Source organism: Anomaloglossus baeobatrachus, chromosome 2 (assembly GCF_048569485.1).
Source record: "Anomaloglossus baeobatrachus isolate aAnoBae1 chromosome 2, aAnoBae1.hap1, whole genome shotgun sequence".
NCBI classification, from domain to species: Eukaryota; Metazoa; Chordata; class Amphibia; order Anura; family Aromobatidae; genus Anomaloglossus; species Anomaloglossus baeobatrachus.
The window spans coordinates 621,833,401-621,853,768 of NC_134354.1; the positions used below are offsets into that span (position 1 = coordinate 621,833,401).

At 50.1% G+C, this 20,368-nt stretch overlaps 1 protein-coding gene across 5 annotated transcripts in view; it reads right to left on the minus strand.

Moving 5' to 3' along the window:
* The window catches only part of ELF1 (E74 like ETS transcription factor 1), a 203,588-nt gene that overhangs the window by 115,742 nt on the left and 67,478 nt on the right, over positions 1-20,368 (minus strand). The gene's annotated exons all lie outside the window — the stretch shown is intronic.

A 20,368-nucleotide genomic window follows, 5' to 3' on the forward strand; every position in this document is an offset into this window, starting at 1 on the left:
CGGCCGCTTGTAAGGTGGAACGATGTGACAAACTCCCTGCAGGAACGTGCGTACCTGTGGAAGTCTAGCTAGGCGCTTCTGGAAAAACACAGAGCGCTGAAACTTGTCCCTTAAGGGAACCGAGCGACAAACCCTTTTCCAGTCCAGATTGAAGGAAGGACAGAAAAGTAGGTAATGCAAATGGCCAGGGAGAAAAACCCTGAGCAGAGCACCACGACAGGAAAATTTTCCACGTCCTGTGATAAATCTTGGCGGACGTTGGTTTCCTAGCCTGTCTCATAGTGGTAATGACTTCTTGAGATAACCCTGAAGACGCTAGGATCCAGGACTCAATGGCCACACAGTCAGGTTGAGGGCCGCAGAATTCAGATGGAAAAACGGCCCTTGAGACAGCAAGTCTGGTCGGTCTGGTAGTGCCCACGGTTGGCCGACCGTGAGATGCCACAGATCCGGGTACCACGACCTCCTCGGCCAGTCTGGAGCGACGAGGATGGCGCGGCGGCAGTCGGCCCTGATCTTGCGTAACACTCTGGGCAACAGTGCCAGCGGAGGAAACACATAAGGGAGCTGAAACTGCGACCAATCCTGAACTAAGGAGTCTGCCGCCAGAGCTCTGGGATCTTGAGACCGTGCCATGAACGTTGGTACCTTGTTGTTGTGCCGGGACGCCATGAGGTCGACGTCCGGCACCCCCCAGCGGCAACAGATCTCCTGAAACACGTCCGGGTGAAGGGACCATTCCCCTGCGTCCATGCCCTGGCGACTGAGATAATCTGCTTCCCAGTTTTCCACGCCTGGGATGTGAACTGCGGATATGGTGGAGGCCGTGGCTTCCACCCACATCAAAATCCGCCGGACTTCCTGGAAGGCTTGTCGACTGCGTGTGCCGCCTTGGTGGTTGATGTATGCCACCGCTGTGGAATTGTCCGACTGAATTCGGATCTGCTTGCCTTCCAGCCACTGCTGGAACGCTTTCAGGGCAAGATACACTGCCCGAATTTCCAGAACATTGATCTGAAGCGAGGACTCTTGCCGGGACCACGTACCCCGAGTCCTGTGGTGGAGAAAAACCGCTCCCCACCCTGACAGACTTGCGTCCGTCGTGACTACTTCCCAGGATAGAGGACGCAGGTGAAACTGCGCGAAAGAGACTGCTTCCATTGCTGCCACCATCTTCCCCAGGAAGTGCATGAGGCGCCTCAAGGGGTGTGACTGGCCTTGAAGGAGAGATTGTACCCCTGTCTGTAGTGACCGCTGCTTGATCCGCGGAAGCTTCACTATCGCTGAGAGGGTATGAAACTCCATGCCAAGGTATGTGAGCGATTGGGTCGGTGTCAGATTTGACTTTGGAAAATTGATGATCCACCCGAAACTCTGGAGAGTCTCCAGGGTAGCGTCGAGGCTGTGTTGGCATGCTTCTTGAGAGGGTGCCTTGATCAACAGATCGTCCAAGTACGGGATCACCGAGTGACCCTGAGAATGGAGGACCGCTACTACAGTAGCCATAACCTTGGTGAAAGCCCGTGGGGCTGTTGCCAGGCCGAATGGCAGTGCCACGAACTGCAGGTGTTCATTTCCTATGGCGAAGCGCAAGAAGCGCTGGTGCTCTGGGGCAATCGGAACGTGGAGATAAGCATCTTTGATATCGATCGATGCAAGGAAATCTCCCTGGGACATTGAGGCGATGACGGAACGGAGGGATTCCATCCGGAACCGCCTGGTCTTTACGTGTTTGTTGAGAAGTTTCAGGTCCAGGACAGGACGGAAGGACCCGTCCTTCTTTGGGACCACAAACAAGTTGGAGTAAAAACCGTGGGCCTGTTGCTGAAGAGGAACAGGGACCACCACTCCTTCTGCCTTCAGGGTGCCCAGCGCCTGCCGAAGAGCCTCGGCTCGCTCGGGAGGCGGAGAGGACCGGAAGAATCGAGTCGGGGGACGAGAGATGAACTCTATCTTGTAACCGTGAGAGAGAATGTCTCTCACCCAGCGGTCTTTTATTTGTGGCAGCCAGGTGTCGCAAAAGCGGGAGAGCCTGCCACCGACCGAGGATGCTACTAGAGGAGGTAGAAAGTCATGAGGCAGCCGCTTTGTTAGCGGTGCTCCCAATGGCCTTTTTAGGACGTGACTTAGACCGCCATGCATCAAAGTTCCTTTGTTCTTTCTGAGACCTTTTGGACGAGGAGAATTGGGACCTGCCCGCGCCCCGAAAGGACCGAAACCTCGACTGTCCTCTCCTCTGTTGGGAGAGGTTCTGCTTGGGCTGGGGTAAGGATGTATCCTTTCCCTTGGATTGTTTGATGATTTCATCCAGGCGCTCGCCAAAGAGCCTGTCGCCAGAAATTGGCAAACCGGTTAAACGCTTTTTGGAAGCGGAATCTGCCTTCCACTCCCGTAGCCACAAGGCCCTGCGGACTACTACCGAATTGGCGGTCGCAACTGCCGTACGGCTCACAGAGTCCAGGACAGCATTCATAGCGTAAGACGCAATTGCCGAGGTCTGGGAGGTAATGGAAGCCACTTGTGGCGCGGCCGCTTCAATTTTCGCTTGACCTGCTGATATAGCTTGTAGCGCCCATACGGCTGCGAATGCTGGGGCAAAAGAAGCTCCGATAGCTTCATAGATGGATTTCATCCAGAGCTCCATCTGCCTGTCAGTGGCATCTTTAAGCGAGGCCCCATCTTCCACTGCAAGTATGGATCTAGCCGCCAGTCTGGAGATTGGAGGATCCACTTTTGGGACATTGAATCCAACCTTAAACCACTTCCGGGGGAAAAGGATAACTTGTATCCTTAAGGCGCTTAGAGAAACGCTTATCCGGACAAGCATGTGATTCTGGATTGCCTCTCTGAAATCAGAGTGGTCTAGAAACATACTCTGTGTACGCTTGGGGAACCTGAAGCGAAATTTCTCCTACTGAGAAACAGCCTCCTCCGCCGGAGGGGCTGAGGGAAGAATATCCAGCAACTGATGAATGGATGCAATAAGATCATTCACTATGGCGTCCTCGTCTGGAGAATTAAGATTGAGAGCGCTCCCAGGATCAGAATCCTGATCAGCTGTTTCCGCATCATCAACCAGAGAATCCCCCCGCTGAGACCCTAAACAATATGATGTCGAGGGAAATTCTAAGCGGGCCCGCTTAGACGATCTGGGGCTAGGTTCTAAGTCCGAACCCTCCGTCTGGGATGTATGAGATACCCCGTGAGGACATTGTTGGTCCAACTGAGGGGGGTCAGGGAACAATGATTCAACAGAGTCCCTTTGCTGAGATACCGGTCTGGACTGCAAGGCTTCTAGTATCTTAGCCATAGTCTCAGAGAGTTGATCCTTAAAGGCTGCAAACTCAGTCCCCGTCACCTGGACAGTGTCAACAGGTGGCTCCCCCTGGGCCCCTCTTAGCAGAGGATCCGGCTGAGGAAGTGTCACAGGGGTCGAACACTGTACACAATGAGGGTCAGTGGAACCTGCCGGTAGCTGGGTCTTACATGCGGCGCAGGCAACATAATAAGCCTGTGTTTTGGCACCCCTGCCGTTTATGGGCGCCATGCTATAGTTTTCCCTGAGTAACACAATAGGGTATATAGCCAGAAAGAACTGTGCTCATACAGTGTAAATTATATACAGTACACAAATAATGTACCAATACAATACAGCACCATGGGGCTAGCACCACATGTGCTGCTTACCAGCCGCCTAAGCGGTTGTGAGGCCACCAGAGACCGTGTCTGGGTCTCCCATGAATATGTCCCTCTCTGCAGCGTCGGTGGAGCTGACAGGAATGGCTGCGGCGTCCTGACGAGCTGAGGAAGCTGTGGGCGTGGCCTAGAAAGAGCGCGAAACGGGCGCTCCTACTGTGCACAGTGAGGGGAGTGGAGCATGTAAATCATACTCCAGCCCTCATTGCTGCTCGCTCCGTGCAGCGTCCCGCCCTTCCCCTGCCTGTCAGGGCTGAGGGCGGGAGAAAAAAAGGGAAACTAGGCCGCAATGAAGCCGGGGACTGTAGTAATAAACGCGGCCGCCGTAAAAGCGCGGTCGCGTGAAAGTCCCCGGCGAACTACAAGTCCCAGCCGCGCCGCAGTGTCCCGTGGCAACGGCGGTCAGTGCGGTAGCCCTTACATATAAACACACTCAGCGACGCTGAGTGTGTAATGGCACATATAGACCCGGTCAGCGCCGCGGTCCCCGGTGCACTAGCACACCCAGCAAAGCTGAGGTGATGCCGTGCGCGGTCCCCATAGGGATACAGAGTACCTTTAAGATGCAGGGCCATGTCCCTGAACGGTATCGGCTCCTATCCATCAGGCTCCACAGGAGTTGTGGATGAAGCCCGGTCTCAGTGCCTGGAGACCGATAAGATCCCACTTCACCCAGAGCCCTAAGGGGGATGGGGAAGGAAAGAAGGGAATTTTGTTACTTACCGTAAATTCCTTTTCTTCTAGCTCTTATTGGGAGACCCAGACGATTGGGTGTATAGCACTGCCTCCGGAGGCCACACAAAGCTATTACACTAAAAAGTGTAAGGCCCCTCCCCTTCTGGCTATACACCCCCAGTGGGATCACTGGCTCACCAGTTTTAGTGCAAAAGCAAGAAGGAGGAAAGCCAATAACTGGTTTAAACAAATTCACTCCGAATAACATCGGAGAACTGAAAACCGTTCAACATGAACAACATGTGTACCCGCAAACAAACCAAAAATCCCGAAGGACAACAGGGCGGGTGCTGGGTCTCCCAATAAGAGCTAGAAGAAAAGGAATTTACGGTAAGTAACAAAATTCCCTTCTTCTTCGGCGCTCTATTGGGAGACCCAGACGATTGGGACGTCCAAAAGCTGTCCCTGGGTGGGTAAAGAAATACCTCATGTTAGAGCTGCAAGACAGCCCTCCCCTACGGGGAGGCAACTGCCGCCTGCAGGACTCTTCTACCTAGGCTGGCGTCCGCCGAAGCATAGGTATGCACCTGATAATGTTTGGTGAAAGTGTGCAGACTCGACCAGGTAGCCGCCTGGCACACCTGTTGAGCCGTAGCCTGGTGTCGCAATGCCCAGGACGCACCCACGGCTCTGGTAGAATGGGCCTTTAGCCCTGATGGAACCTGAAGCCCCGCAGAACGGTAGGCTTCAAGAATTGGTTCTTTGATCCATCGAGCCAGGGTGGCCTTAGAAGCCTGCGACCCCTTGCGCTTACCAGCGACAAGGACAAAATGTGCATCCGAACGGCGCAGGGGCGCTGTGCGGGAAATGTAGATTCTGAGTGCTCTCACCAGATCTAACAAATGTAAATCCTTCTCATACCGATGAACTGCATGAGGACAAAACGAAGGCAAAAAGATATCCTGATTAAGATGAAAAGAGGATACCACCTTCGGGAGAAACTCCTGAATGGGGCGCAGCACTACCTTGTCCTGGTGGAAGACCAGGAAGGGAGCCTTGGAAGACAACGCTGCTAGCTCAGACACTCTCCGAAGAGATGTGATCGCTACCAGAAAAGCCACTTTCTGTGATAGTCTAGAAAGTGAAACCTCCTTCAGAGGCTCGAAGGGCGGCTTCTGGAGGGCAACTAGTACCCTGTTCAGATCCCATGGATCTAACGGCCGCTTGTACGGGGGAACTATATGGCAAACCCCCTGTAGGAACGTGCGCACCTTAGAAAGTCGTGCTAGACGCTTCTGAAAAAAGACGGATAGCGCCGAGACTTGCCCTTTAAGGGAGCCGAGCGACAAACCTTTTTCTAACCCAGATTGGAGGAAAGAAAGAAGGGTAGGTAATGCAAATGGCCAGGGAGACACTCTCTGAGCAGAGCACCAGGATAAGAATATCCTCCACGTTCTGTGGTAGATCTTAGCAGACGTGGGCTTCCTAGCCTGTCTCATGGTGGCAACGACCCCTTGGGATAAGCCTGAAGACGCTAGGATCCAGGACTCAATGGCCACGCAGTCAGGTTCAGGGCCGCAGAATTCCGATGGAAAAACGGCCCTTGGGACAGTAAGTCTGGTCGGTCTGGTAGTGCCCACGGTTGGCCGACCGTGAGATGCCACAGATCCGGATACCACGCCCTCCTCGGCCAGTCTGGAGCGACGAGTATGACGCGGCTGCAGTCGGATCTGATCTTGCGTAGCACTCTGGGCAGGAGTGCCAGAGGTGGAAACACATAAGGGAGCCGGAACTGCGACCAATCTTGCACTAGGGCGTCTGCTGCTAGAGCTCTTTGATCGCGAGACCGTGCCATGAATGTTGGGACCTTGTTGTTGTGCCGGGACGCCATTAGGTCGACGTCCGGCCTTCCCCATCGGCGACAGATTTCCTGAAACACGTCCGGGTGAAGGGACCATTCCCCTGCGTCCATGCCCTGGCGACTGAGGAAGTCTGCTTCCCAGTTTTCTACGCCGGGGATGTGAACTGCGGATATGGTGGAGGCTGTGGCTTCCACCCACATCAGGATCCGCCGGACTTCCTGGAAGGCTTGCCGACTGCGAGTCCCTCCTTGGTGATTGATGTATGCCACCGCTGTGGAGTTGTCCGATTGAATTCGGATCTGCTTCCCTTCCAGCCACTGCTGGAAGGCAAGTAGGGCAAGAAACACTGCTCTGATTTCCAGAACATTGATCTGAAGGCTGGACTCCTGCTGAGTCCATGTACCCTGAGCCCTGTGGTGGAGAAACACTGCTCCCCACCCTGACAGACTCGCGTCTGTCGTGACCACCGCCCAGGATGGAGGTAGGAAGGACTTTCCCTGTGATAATGAGGTGGGAAGAAGCCACCACTGCAGAGAGTCCTTGGCCGTCTGGGAAAGGGAGACTTTCCTGTCCAGGGATGTCGACTTCCCGTCCCATTGGCGGAGAATGTCCCATTGAAGTGGACGCAGATGAAACTGCGCAAACGGAACCGCCTCTATTGCCGCCACCATCTTCCCGAGGAAGTGCATGAGGCGTCTCAAGGAGTGCGACTGACCTTGAAGGAGAGCCTGCACCCCTGTCTGTAGTGACCGCTGCTTGCTCAGCGGAAGCTTCACTATCGCTGAGAGAGTATGAAACTCCATGCCAAGATACGTTAGTGATTGGGTCGGTGACAGATTTGACTTTGGGAAGTTGATGATCCACCCGAACGCCTGGAGAGTCTCCAGTGCAAAATTCAGGCTGAGTTGGCATGCCTCCTGAGAGGGTGCCTTGACCAGTAGATCGTCCAAGTAAGGGATCACAGAGTGTCCGTGAGAGTGCAAGACTGCTACCACTGCTGCCATGATCTTGGTGAACACCCGGGGGGCTGTCACCAGACCAAATGGCAGAGCCACGAACTGAAGATGTTCGTCTCCTATCACGAAGCGCAGAAAGCGTTGGTGCTCCGTAGCAATCGGCACGTGGAGATAAGCATCTTTGATGTCTATTGATGCTAGGAAATCTCCTTGGGACATTGAGGCAATGACTGAGCGGAGGGATTCCATCCGGAACCGCCTGGCGTTCACATGCTTGTTGAGCAGTTTTAGGTCCAGAACAGGACGGAAGGAGCCGTCCTTTTTTGGAACCACAAAGAGATTGGAGTAAAATCCTCGCCCCCGTTCCTGAGGGGGGACAGGGATCACGACTCCTTCTGCTCTTAGAGAGTCCACCGCCTGCAGCAGGGCATCTGCTCGGTTGGGGTGTGGGGAGGTTCTGAAGAACCGAAGTGGAGGCCGAGAACTGAACTCGATTCTGTACCCGCGAGACAAAATGTCTGTTACCCACCGGTCTTTGACCTGTGACAGCCAAATGTCGCAAAAGCGGGAGAGCCTGCCACCGACCGAGGATGCGGAGGGAGGAGGCCGAAAGTCATGAGGTAGCCGCCTTGGAAGCGGTTCCTCCATTTGCTTTCCTGGGGCGTGAGTGAGCCCGCCAGGAATCTGAGCTCCCTTGTCCTTTCTGAGTCCCTTTGGACGAGGAGAATTGGGGCTTGCCCGAGCCTCGAAAGGACCGAAACCTCGACTGCCACTTTTTCTGTTGAGGTTTACTTGCTCTGGGCTGTGGCAAGGAAGAGTCCTTACCCTTGGACTGTTTTATGATTTCCGCCAATGGCTCACCAAACAGTCTGTCCCTAGATAATGGCAAGCTGGTTAAGCATTTTTTAGAACCAGCATCTGCTTTCCAGTCCTTTAACCATAAGGCTCTGCGCAAAACCACAGAATTGGCGGCCGCCATAGAGGTACGGCTCGTAGATTCTAGGACAGCATTGATAGCATAGGTCGCAAACGCAGACATTTGCGAGGTTAGGGACGCCACCTGCGGCACTGCTGGATGCATGATAGCATCCACCTGTGCTAAACCAGCTGAAATAGCTTGTAGTGCCCACACGGCCGCGAATGCTGGAGCAAAGGACGCGCCGATAGCTTCATAGACAGATTTCAACCAAAGGTCCATCTGTTTGTCGTTGGCATCTTTAAGTGAAGCCCCATCCTCTACTGCGACTATGGATCTAGCCGCAAGCTTGGAAATTGGGGGATCCACCTTTGGGCACTGGGTCCAGCGTTTGGCCACTTCAGCGGGAAAAGGATAACGGGTATCCTTAGAACGCTTAGAGAAACGCTTGTCTGGATGAGCGTCGTGCTTCTGGATTGATTCTCTGAAGTCAGAGTGGTCTAAAAAAGCACTTAATTTACGCTTGGGATACAGGAAATGGAACTTTTCCTGCTGTGCAGCTGCCTCCTCTGCAGAAGGGGCTGGGGGAGAAATATCCAACAGCCGATTAATTGCCGATATAAGGTCATTAACCATGGCGTCACCATCAGGGGCATCCAGATTGAGAGGGCCCTCAGGATTAGAATCCTGGTCACCGTCCTCAGTCTCATCACAGAGAGACTCTTCTCGCTGAGACCCTGAGCAGTGTGATGACGTCGAGGGTCTTTCCCAGCGAGCTCGCTTAGGCTGCCTGGGACTGTCATCTGAGTCAGAGACTTCAGCTTGTGATGCTTGAGACCCCCTCGAAGTACGGACTAGTTCCAACTGAGGGGGACCAGATAGCATAGCCACAGCCGTGTCCATGGTCTGGGGAACTGGCCTGGCCTGCAAGGTCTCCAGGATTTTTGTCATAGCCTCAGACATTTTATCAGCAAACACTGCAAAGTCTGTCCCCGTCACCGGGGCAGGGTTCACAGGCGTCTCTGCCTGGGCTACCACCACCATAGGCTCTGGCTGACGAAGTGCCACTGGGACTGAACATTGCACACAATGTGGATCATTGGAGCCTGCCGGTAGATCAGCCCCACATGCAGTACAAACAGTGTACACAGCCCGTGCCTTGGCAGCCTTGCGTTTTGCGGATGACATGTTGCTGCTTCCTCAGAGCAGTACAGGGTGTCCAGCCAAGAAGCGACCTTACAGTGCAACTATATATATATATATATGGTACCAAGAAAAAAGTACACTAATATATCACTGAGGCACTAGTGGGGCCAGCACTACTGTGCAGCTTACCGCCCGCTTAGGAGCGGTGTGTGGTCGCCAGAAATCCCTCTAGTCTGGGTCTCCCAGAGCCTGCTGCCTCTCCCCAGCCAGATCGCATGTGTAATGGCTGCCGGCGTCCTTGTGGAAAGGGGGGGCGGGCCCTGGGCGTACACCGACGAAGAGCGGGAAGTCTGCTTCCCCTTGTGCCTAGTGAGAGGGCTGGAGCATGTAAATAAGGCTCCAGCCCTCGGCGCTGCCATTGAGCAGCGTCTCTCCCCTACCCTGATTGACAGGGTGGGGGCGGGAACGAAGCGGCGCTAGGCCGCAGAAGCCGGGGGCTAAAGTTAAAAGCGCCGCCGCCGTAAAAGCGCGGTCGGCGCAAAGCCCCCGGCGCACCACAAGTCGCAGCTGCGCCGCCGCTCCAGGAGCGGTCGGCGCAGTAGTTCCCAACACACAACGTCACTCAGCAAAGCTGCAGTGACCTAACCCCCAGCGTACAGCGCCACTGTCCCCGGCGCACTACAACGCTCAGCAAGCCCTGAGAGTGTCCGTGCCTGCCGGGGACACAGAGTACCTGAAAGTTGCAGGGCCTTGTCCCTGAACGGCACTCCCGCTCCCAATCCAGCAGGTTCTATGGGTCTGTGGATGGAGCCCGGCCCCAGGGCTTGGGGGCCGGCAAGATCCCACTTCCACAGAGCCCTCCAGGGGATGTGGAAGGAAAACAGCATGTGGGCTCCAGCCTCTGTACCAGCAATAGGTACCTCAACCTTACAAGCACCAACCGCGGGTGAGAAGGGAGCATGCTGGGGGCCCTATATGGGCCCTCTTTTCTTCCATCCGATAGAGCCAGCAGCTACTGCTGACTACAAACAGTGGAGCTATGCGTGGATGTCTGACCTCCTTCGCACAAAGCCGAAAACTGGTGAGCCAGTGATCCCACTGGGGGTGTATAGCCAGAAGGGGAGGGGCCTTACACTTTTTAGTGTAATAGCTTTGTGTGGCCTCCGGAGGCAGTGCTATACACCCAATCGTCTGGGTCTCCCAATAGAGCGCCGAAGAAAACAGCATGTGGGCTCCAGCCTCCGTACCCGCAATGGATACCTCAACCTTAACCACACCGCCGACAAAAGTGGGGTGAGAAGGGAGCATGCTGGGGGCCCTATATGGGCCCACTTTTCTTCCATCCGACCTAGTCAGCAGCTGCTGCTGACTAATCTGTGGAGCTGTGCTGTGCGTGTCTGACCTCCTTCGCACAAAGCAAAAACTGAGGAGCCCGTGGGAGCACGGGGGGTGTATAGGCAGAAGGGGAGGGGCCTAACACTTTTAAGTGTAGTACTTTGTGCGGCCTCCGGAGGCATAGCCTATACACCCAATTGTCTGGGTCTCCCAATAGAGCGAAAAAGAAATGTCATATCTGTATGTCCCATATCAGATGCCTTGTGAATAAATCAGCTTTGGTCACTTTATCTAAATAAGTTCTTCCAGGCTATGGGGCGGATGCTGCCTGGAAGATAACTCTGCATCCACAGATTATTTTAAACAAAATTGATGTTACCAGTGTGATGTGTGATGGCCGCTCTACTCGCACTGCAGAGCTGTGTATGATTATAAGGGCTCTTTCCACTTGCGTACAGCTTCCGATGTGAGAGCATCGGAAGCGATATGCTAATGACCCTCTGCTGTGAGCGTCAGCCGAGGATCATGCGACTGTATTGCTATCTGGCGATCGGGTCACAGCTGCGGAGAAGAGGGAGGGAGCACTTTCTCCCATCTCCTCCGCTGCCTGTCTCTGCGTATATCGCACTGCAGTCGCTTAACCCTAGAACGCATACCTGGGGCCTCTCAGCCCTGCTAGGTTACTTGTTTTCTATTGTAGATTTCTAAGGATGAGCGTTTCAGGGATAACATGCAAGTGCAGTGCGATGTTTCACACGTTCCCATAGGCTTGTATGGGGGTGCGTGAGCCGAGACTCACTGCAAAGTGCAGCATTCTGCGATTGCATCGAGAGCACGATTTGTGTCGACAAATAAAAGGAAAGAGGAAACTGCCTCCTTGATTAACACTGGTGCGAGTGCGATCCGATTTTTTAATCAGATTGTACTTGCACCAGAAAATCGCAATTGGAAAAGAGCCCTAACTGACACTTCTGCAGGTGCCTCTCAGCTTCAGCCTCCATCTCACAGGCAGACAGTGTTTCAATATCATTGCAATGAAGCAGAGCTCAGGGAGCTGCAAAAAATGTTTGCAAGAAGACAAATTTTTTCTCTCCTTTTCTGTGTCAGTTACTTGTGTCACACTGGTAACACCCCTTTTATTTAAAATTATCTCTGGAGACGGAGTTATCTTCCAGGCAACATCTGCCCCATAGCCTGGAAGAGCTCATTTACAAAAAGTGATAAAAGATGATTTATCGACAAGACATCTGATATGAGACATACATGCTTTTTTCAGCATTCTATAACCTGTATACCCATATTAATAGGTTAGATAGCTCAAATGTAGTGACAGATTCAGGCGAAAAAATGTGACGCTCACCGCGATTATTAATCAAAAAAACCCATTGGTTGGAGATTAATCCAGGGCCCGGGCTATCAATCCAATATTACAAGGAAAACACAGAAGTCTCCAAAATAAAATCCAATTTATTGAAAAATTATCATTTAAAAAACATGTCTGCCTATGCGGCTCTGACCAGACATGGACTTGAAATGATAATTTTTCAATAAATTGGATTTTATTTTATTTTAGAGACCTCTGTTTTTTCCTTGTAATAGTGGTGACAGATTCCCATTAAGTAGCAGTCACAGACTCTCATATGGAAATACGTAAACTTTTTAAATGCAACTTTCTATGGAAATGTGCTCAGTTTGCTTGTCAAAAATGGAGACTCCTTAGGCTCCTCCAGGCTATAACTGGAGACAGCGGCTGTAGCCAAAGTGGCATTTGGATTACAGGAGGCTTACAATTCTTTTTACAGTTCCAACTGTATCAGAAAGTTACCGTAGATCTTCCAGTCATTGCATTTTACATACTGCTCTACAGAACTAGAATCCCAGCCACATGTATCAGGCTAAGGTTATAGTTCTGTGAGGCATACAAAATAGGCCGGGGCCACACAAGGCACTAGGGCGATGCTCGCATGACACTCGGCACACGCTGGCAGCATAGCAGAGTGTCATGCTAGTATCCCTGCGACTGAGGTCCGACTGTGCGAGCGGACCTCAGCTGCAGGGGACGGGCCGGCACTGAGGAGGGGCGGGTCGGCGCTGCGGAGGGGCGGACCGGCACGGAGGAGTAGAGGGAGGGATTTCTCTCCCTCTCTTCTCCGTAGCCGGCTATTGCGATTCTCGCTCTGCACTCGAGAAGTATACCTGTGTACCGCGAGTGCAGTGCCATTTTTCTGTCACCCCATACACTAATGGGTGCGAGAGAAAAGAGTCTTGCATTACAAGCGCAGCATGCTGCGATTGTTTTCTCAGTTCGATTAGGGCTGAGAAAAAAAAAAGATAAATAAAAAAATCGCTCATGTGCGCTGACACACGGGCTAATATTGGTCCGAGTGGAATGCGATGTGTTATCACTCGCACCGATTTTCTCGCCGTGTGGGTTAGGCCATATAGTAATGGTGGAGGGGGGGGGGGGATCTTTACACGACCTAGCTTTCTCTACAGGCAACACACACCCTTGCAGCTTGTTTGGTATGTCCTAGCCCTAGGGGTGCTTCACACATAGCGAGATCGCTACCGAAATCGCTGCTACGGCACGGTTTTGGTGACGCAACAGTGACCTCATTAGCGATCTTGCTGTGTGTGACACTGAGCAGCGATCTGGCCCCTGCTGCGAGATCGCTGCTCGTTATACACAGCCCTGGTTCGTTTTCTTCAAAGGCGCTCTCCCGCTGTGACACACAGATCGCTGTGTGTGACAGCGAGAGAGCGACGAAATGAAGCGAGCAGGGAGCAGGAGCCGGCATCTGGCAGCTGTGGTAAGTTGTAACCAGGGTAAACATCGGGTAACCAAGGTGGTTACCCGATATTTACCTTAGTTACCAGCCTCCGCAGCTCTCACGCTGCCTGTGCTGCCGGCTCCGGCTCTCTGCACATGTAGCTGCAGTACACATCGGGTTAATTAACCCAATGTGTACTGTAGCTAGGAGAGCAGGGAGCCAGCGCTAAGCAGTGTGCGCGGCTCCCTGCTCTCTGCACATGTAGCTGCAGTACACATCGGGTTAATTAACCCAATGTGTACTGTAGCTAGGAGAGCAGGGAGCCAGCGCTAAGCAGTGTGCGCGGCTCCCTGCTCTCGCGGTTATGATCGCTGCTTCGGCTGCTGTGTTTGACAGCTAAGTAGCGATCATAACAGCGACTTACAAGGTCGCTGTTACGTCACAGAAAATGGTGACGTAACAGCGACCTCGTTGTCGCTTAGTGTGAACCAGCCCCTAACAAGTCCAATCATTGCCCTTTGGATCCTGTGCCATCACCTAGAACAAACCATGAGCAGACATACCTGCATACTGTGAATGATGTGGCGCTGGCCTGGAGTAAAAGTGCTGCTCTGACAAGTAAAATGCTGGAAAGGAGAGAAGTAGGAGAAAATGCTGTCTGTGTATGATAGATAAATTATTCAGTGGGGGAGGAGGAGCGCTGTCGCTGCATGTGTTGCATTTTCTGTGTGTCCTCACCTATTGTACCATCACCCATTCCCTGTAGACTGTGAGCCCTCGCGGGCAGGGTCCTCTCTCCTCCTATACCAGTCTGTCTTGTACTGTTAATGATTGTTGTACGTATACCCTCTTTCACTTGTAAAGCGCCATGGAATAAATGGCGCTATAATAATAAATAATAATAATAATTTTCTATGTCAGTCGTCTATCTTTGTCTGTAAGACGCCGTCCTGCTCCACTTCATGCTTGATGGAAACTCCAGGTCTATTTCCAACTTTTACAGTTTTCAGCTTTGTGCACTATCCTAGGTCATATGATAAAAATTTATGATGTGACCCGTGCATTCACAGCCTCTGTTAATGTTTGTCAAATTTCATGGTAAAAAATTGTTTTCAGTACTTTAACAAAATGATGCCAACGTACCACACTGCAAACCTATGGGGTGACAGCCTGTAGCACCTGACGTAATGAATCCAGCTGTATAATGGTTTGTACTAAGAAATGAAAAATTTACAGTTTTCATAAAAATAAAAACTAGATGAAACGCAGATGTTCCTCTTCACGGGCAAAACAATAAAAAAAATTAATACAAAGTATGTTAATAAGAAGGATTTGGGGAAAATTACTGTTTGTCTGGCTTCTGGAGCAAAGTTGGCCTCGTGTGTGCCAAAGACGTGGTGTGAAAGCAGCTGATGAGTGCGGCCTCTAAGTATCCGGCCAGTAACATCTCCTCTCACTTCCCCTGAAATGTGCGATTTCAACACCAGATCTGTAGGTCTCTGGAAACAGTGCAGGGCTGCTGGTAGATAATATGGCAAGGCATCAGTTTTTGGGCGACCATGGCGGTCATGTCACAGCGGGCCACTCCGTGACCTCATTGACAATCATTAGATGTAATATTGCAATGAGTCACCGCAATCTTCAGGTTGTGCAACACAGGTTTGTCGCTGTGTAAGACAAGCCTATTACATTCAATAGAGGACAGGGAGGAGAACGTGTGGGGTGCAGCTGCAGTTTATCTGTGCGGGCTGCATGTTGTAAGGGGGTGGGGTGACGGCAGCCTACACATACTGTGGAGGACAGGAATAAGTCTTTCTCGCTGTTCTGTCACTGGTATGAGCTGTCTTAAGTCACACAACAGTAGGCAAGATCTTGACAATGTTGAGATATTTAACTAACTCATCTACATCATAGAGAACTTACCAATTACCGGAAGCAACAAACTATGAGAACCAGAGAAGAACAAAAAACAATGAGGATCCTGTATAAAGAAATGGTGATAAAATGTATGAGGGCAGGGGGTCCCAGCAGAGCCTAGAGAAGGATTCCTCCCCCCTGCACATCTTAGAAAGAGGGGTAAAGCTACATTTACACTAGAATATAACCGTGAACAAGCATTGCTAAAAGCACTTGTTTCAGGATTATCTTGCCTTAATGAAGTTGCTCATCACCAGATAAACAAGAAAAATGCTTGTTCAAAGGGGTGAAATGATCTTTTGTAAAACCCAAAAATTTAAATCATTGTTTTCAGTGATGCATGGTCCTAAGTAACAGAAATTGATGCTGCCGAGAACCATGGCAGCCTATGCGCATTGAATTATCTCGCATAGAAGGCTCGGTGCGCACCGTTTACTTTGGTCTGCCTGGCTAAAGGGGCATTTAAATAACTGCCAATCGGTAAAGATCATATCGTGGCACCGGTCAGTAAACTGAATGCAAGGATGTTTCCTTCTTCATTACACACGCAGCTATCACACCCACCCTTAGGCCACATTCACACACCCAAGTGTCACGCGCAAAGTACGGACCCTGCTGTACTAACCGACAGCGGGTCTCCTGACTCGAACATGACTACCTCATATACTCCTATAGAGATGTCAAGTTTGGATCAGGAGACCGCGGCTCATCATTAAATCACAACCCGTATTCGGACTGACTCACAGATATGTAAATGCGGATTTAAGAGGCCATACCTTTGCGTCCAGCGCACTACTGCCGTGTGCCTCAAACGTCCTCTAACAACATGTCCAGCATGAACTGTCCTGGCTGTCATCACCTCATGCATTCTTCTTTAAAACCATCTACACTATGGTTTAATAACCATCCCAGTCCAACGCCAGTGCCTAAATCCAAAAGCCACATAGCATGACTCCACCTGTTGTCTGCATTTGTGCCTGCCCTCTGGAGCCAATAATGGACCACATGATTCTGTTACAAGTCGTGTCACACTTTGGCATCAGACGGCCCTCTCCTAGTTCTCCTTACACCTTAAACCAATTTTTAACGTCTCATACGCAAAATCTAGAGAATGTTCCCAGTGTGGTGAAGACCGAGCAGATTTTCGAATGCCGATTTTCCCCCAGACATTTTGCTGATCATTACAGTGAATGATGTTAAGAAATCTCATTCAAATGGACTGGAGAGTCCACTATGTAAATTGAGAAGCACTGCAGGTTTAAAATCCACACATGAATATTTTGGATGACGCCGCGGACTTAACCCTTTGCCACACATTTAGCACTGGAGATTCTACTGCAGTTAGGCAGTGACTATGGAGGATGCACCCAAACGGTTATCCCAAACCAGCCAGAAATATTTTTGGCCTGTCTGTGTCCTCAGCATCAATAGTCTAACAGCGTATTCAATAAGTATTTGGAGAGGGTCTGAAATGTAGATTTTGAGGCAAAATCACAACCAACATTAACAACCTGTGTGAATATACCCTTAAAGCAGCATCTGCTTTGGCCAGAAGTAACACATTTAGAAAGTACAGAACCAGAATAGTCAGCTCGTGGTGGTGGTTTGGAGATCAAAAGCCTTCTGACTGATTTTCTTTAAAGGGCATGGGCAACACTAAGTATTTGTATTGTAAGCCAAAACCAGAAGTGTATTGACAATAGTATAAGTGATGCCTCACCAATAAGCAAGTCGCTATTTATTCTTACACCCATCTAGTCACTTGCTGTGGGGTGAAAATACAGATTCACAACAAGGAAAACACCTGAAAGCAGAAGCATCAGATACTTAATCTTAGATCATAACAACATGTCCTAATAATACTGATCATTGTAGAATTAAAGATTCATAGGAGTTTGGTCTAGCGGCCATGTCGTCTGGTCTACTATCAGATGAGATGCTGAGGATGCTGGCAGGTAAGGAGGAGGTTCTCAAGGATCCGATCCAGCGGGCTACAAACTACTAGCATGGCCCCTGAACCAGGCTCCTCCAAATCTTGGTGCTCATCTCTACGGATCAGGTGAAGCTTTGCTCATATTAGCATCACCACTTCCAGTTATAGTGAAGTACTATTAGCCGTAACGTATCCATGTTGCAATGCAGCAGAAGAATCCTGGATGACCTCAATGAATCCAACAGATTCCTAGTATATTTGATAGCAAGAACAGCACAGTACGCTGCTGAGAAAAATGAAAGAACTGGCAGAGACACCATTGTGAACAGATCCAAAACCGGCCAAACACAAAATAGTTTTTCTTCGGTCACACCAAAGGTTGTTGCTTAGACCGAGTGCGCATGGTATTTCATGGACGGGAAGGGAATAAATCGCTGCTAGGCTATCTGCACACAGTCTTTTTGAAACAGAAACTCCCGAAGTTTTGAAAAGAATTTGGACAGTTTCTGCTCAAACCCTCCCCAAAAACTGCAAGGACACAGCCTACAGCCCTTTGATACAGATTTATATTCCACAAGAACTAAAGATCGAGCATGTTGAAAGATACCCAATACTGCTTCCAAAGATCTGCCTTCAGAGAGTCACAAGCCCCCATAGACTTAAGACATTCAGCAGACTTTGGCTCATAACAAAAGGATTTAAAGCAGATCTTTGACTAGATTTAAAGAGTTTCTATACTACTTTTACATTGATGACCTATCATTAGGACAAGGCATCAGTCTGATCAGCCGGGATCAGAGAACCAGCATCCTCGCCAATCAGCTGGCTTCGGTGCAGGTGGCCTGTGGCCAGGAATCCTCAGTTCAGGAGCTGTCACGTCTATAGAGTGTGGCCACGGCTGGGTAGTGCACATCTGCCTCCTCCTCTTCCTGTTGATTTGAATAGGAGGCAGATGTGCAGTACCCGGCCACGGACAGTTCAGGGGGCAGCTCCAGAACTGAGGATTTCCGGCCGTCGCTGGCACTGTAAACAGCTGATCGGCGGGGGTGCCATGTGTCTTTCCCGCCCAATTATACATTGATGATCTATCCTAAGGATTACCCATGAATGTTGAGGTAGTGGACAACCCCTTTAATAATAATACAAACTGCATACATTATTAAAAAGGTTGCTTGCATTGGATGAGGCTGGTGTACTTTCTTTGAAAATACAAGTCATAATGGATGTACTGTATATTCTTTATATTAAAGCACACCACCAGTCTCATCAGGTCTAAAAAAATTGTTATAATTGTTTTTCAGCTTCATAGTAATAAAATTGACAAAAAGAAAACATGTCCTTCAAGCCCAACGTTTAACCTAATGTGTTTGTTGACCCAGGGGTAAAACCCTACATGAGGCAGATCGTTTGTATTGTGAACTCCAGTGACTGAACTGCTGATAATCCAGGTTCAAATGACAGAATTCATTTATTCTGTGAACATAAGGTAAATATGAAGCCAAAATTCTGCAGAACTTCCCAATTAATATTCTATACAAATCTATGCTAGAAATTAGATATACTTTCAGTTAGAGAACATGCCTAAGTTTGTATCCGTTTTATGTGGTCCTAAAAACGGTATTAAAATGTGCTAAATGTAGCAAAATAATTCCAGTTTTATAAACTTGTTCCACGATCTGAATACGGGCTTCGATGTATCATCCGGTTGTTGGTCTCAGGACCCAGATCCTACAGCCTCATATATGCCGATCAGGATTTTTAGTTTGGACCAGATGTGTGAAACCGGACTAACAAACTAAGGCTATGTGCGCACGTAGCGTTCGGTCCCTGCAGAAATGTCTGCAGCGATTTGAACAGCACACGTGCGCTTCACATCACTGCAGAAAGAGTCCGTAATGAAAAAAAAAAAAAAAAAAGACGATTTCATGCGCTCTGAGTGCAGCCGCTCCCATAGACAGAGCGGGGACTGCATGCAGAGCGCACGGAATAAGTGACATGTCACTTCTTAGAACGCGCGCTTCGGGCAGCAGCCGAAGCGCTGCGCTCTAATACGCCACGTGCGCACGTCTCCTGCATAATCTTCATAGATTGTGCTGGGGACGCAGGACGCATGCAGTTACGCTGCGGTGCAGATCGCCGCGTAACTGCATGCAAATATGCAACATGCGCACATAGCCTAAGACTTTGCCAAAATAACCCTCTTCAGGTGAAGCAGAAACAAGACTTTTTCCATCATGCTCACATCACAGTCAACAATAACTACTATTTTCTATCGTGGTGAGGTTTTTTTGCAGGACATATGATGATATGATACCCCCTGTACACATTAGACTAATATCAGCCGCAGCCAGCAATAGACGGAATCTAGTGTGTATGGGGGTACCAGCCAACTGATTGTTGGGGAGATGTTGATCAAGTATGTCAGATTTTAGACTGCCGATCACTTTCTCCTCCCAGGACATGTCTGCCATCAGCTCTTTCATGGGGTTTGTACACAATGTGTTCCAGCCAAACAAAACACTGCAGTACCAGCAAAGTGAAGGAGACCTCTCCTGTACATGCTGCCTGTTTTTTCCTTGGGGATTAAAACCAAAAGCATTTTTTTTCTAAATTTGCGGCAGGTCAATACATCCAGCGTTTCTCATCCATTAAAAATAAATAAATAAAAAAAAAAAACGCATAAAAAATGTGCGTATTTTATGCATTTTTTTTGACGACTCTCTGGTTCTTTGTACAGAAAAAGCTGCTGCACATACTAAATGTGTGCACACAGGTATAGAAAATACAGCAATGTGGTGTCAAACGAGTGCCCTGTGTATGGGGGAGACAGCCGAGATGGCGGTCATTCGCTGAGGGCTAGCTAATATGTATGTGGGATAAGAGAGCTTGAGCTCCTGTCCTTTTCAGAAAGCCCTACGATGTGCCCAAGGACAGGCTGATGGCTAATGTAGTAAATACTATATGGACATATAGATAATGCTATGCTCCATATGATGCTTGGGGTATCAGCGGCGTTTAATACTGAAGAGGGGCTTCCCTCATACATGTCAGCAGCTCATTATACAGCCCCTTGCTTTGACCTAACGTTACTTTTCTTATACTCGGACAGGTTGTGGCTCTGCAGATATAGAACGGATGTGCGGAATCGCCTTGATGGAAAA